The 1543-nt window shown below is 43.4% G+C and overlaps 1 protein-coding gene across 1 annotated transcript in view; it reads left to right on the top strand.

The window, feature by feature from the left end:
* The window catches only part of PLXNA4 (plexin A4), a 442850-nt gene that overhangs the window by 375484 nt on the left and 65823 nt on the right, over positions 1 to 1543 (top strand). The gene's annotated exons all lie outside the window — the stretch shown is intronic.

The following is a 1543-nucleotide window of genomic DNA, read 5'->3' as shown; positions in this document are numbered from 1 at the left end:
CATTGTCACTGTCCACTTCAGCCTACTACAGATCCACTAGACCCCCTTGCATTTTCCATCACCTTTCACCAGCAAGGAAATGGTAAATAGTCTGAAGGCTGAGTTTTACTGCAAACATGCTGTGCAATATTTATGAAGGCCACTGTGAATAATTAATGGTTTATCGCAACTTTGAAAGCTTAGCCACAAACCCTTTTGTGAGATCGGCACGAGACACAGCGAGGCTTTGCCAAGGAGCGTTGCTGATGTAGTTCTGGTCTGCGAGGATCCTCAAAAGGGCATGGCTAGTTTATCTACCTCTGAGGAGAAAGCAGGAAACCCATCCAGGAGCAGGACAAGGGGCTTTGGGTTTTTAACTCGAATGGTTTGTAAAGCAGATGCTGTTGCAGTGCTGTTGTGTAGGCTATGTGCCCCAAGCTGGCCATTCTCAACCATTTTCTCCCAGGTGGGAAGTCACCTCCCAGCAGCAGCCATCACGGTCAGCAGCAATTTGCACTAGTGGTGGTGGCCTTCAATAAGATATTAAAGAGGAGTTGCCATCAGAACTTGAGGTGGTACCCGAAAAATATAGAGGAGCACTACATACTAAGTTCATCTTTTGCATCTACATACTCTTCCTGCATCTTTTATCCCAATAATAGCTGTTAGAGAATATTCCCAGAAAAGTGTAAAAACAGTTTCCAAACCATCATGTCAAAAACAGACAAGTTTAAACACAAGAAGTGTCCAGCTCTGACAATAGATTCTTCTACAGAGCCGTATGTCTGATTTTCATGTTCAGCCCTTTCTCCAAGCAGTAGCTGCATTTTAAACAGAAGCAAAGTGGAAACCTCGCCACTGTTTTTCAAAATGATTAACCAGAGGGGGACGGGGACAGAGAAGGCGCTGTGTGTGTGGAAGAGGGAGCTGTGGTGTGTGTCAGGTGGTTTTATAAACATGGATTAATGGTCTCCAAAGCTCAATAAAGTGACTGCGTGATGTACCTGCTCGTTCAGAGGAGCTGAGGAGAGCTTCAAGCATTTGTGTCATCATTCTTAAAGAGAGGGGGGAAAAAATAATCTTCATTTAGATGCATATAGTAGCTTTTCACTTGGGACTGAGTGGAAAGTTTTTCTATTAAAATGCAAATGAAAGAATAAACTGTAACTCCAAATTTCTCCCTGAAAATGGATGTCTCCTCTCTGCATTGTGGTAACAGGGTGATCTGTGCCTTCAGAGTGTACGTATTTTATCTTGATTTTGGGAAGAAGGGAGAGCAGAACGGTAAGAAAAAGGAGTTTGAGATTTGGGGCCCCTAAAGGAATTGTGCCCCTTTTTGATATATTAACAAAGCATGGTGTTGTGTTTGGAAAAGAAGCTCGGAAAATCAGCAGAAAAAGGAAAAAGGTGTTCATCTGGAAAGTGCTCCTTTTGTGGCTGTAGTGTTTCAGAATACATTTCAACATAAGCACTGCTGTGCTGTATCGGTGCAGTACTAGACTGTCTCAGCATCCACGTCCGATAAGAAAAAGAGAAAGGTTTGGGGTCATGCGGTGGGCATGTG

This window comes from Pygoscelis adeliae, unplaced genomic scaffold, assembly GCF_000699105.1.
Source record: "Pygoscelis adeliae isolate BGI_AS28 unplaced genomic scaffold, ASM69910v1 Scaffold207, whole genome shotgun sequence".
Taxonomy (NCBI): Eukaryota; Metazoa; Chordata; class Aves; order Sphenisciformes; family Spheniscidae; genus Pygoscelis; species Pygoscelis adeliae.
The sequence above is the reverse complement of the archived record's forward strand: the minus strand, read 5'-3'. Positions and strand labels throughout refer to the sequence as shown.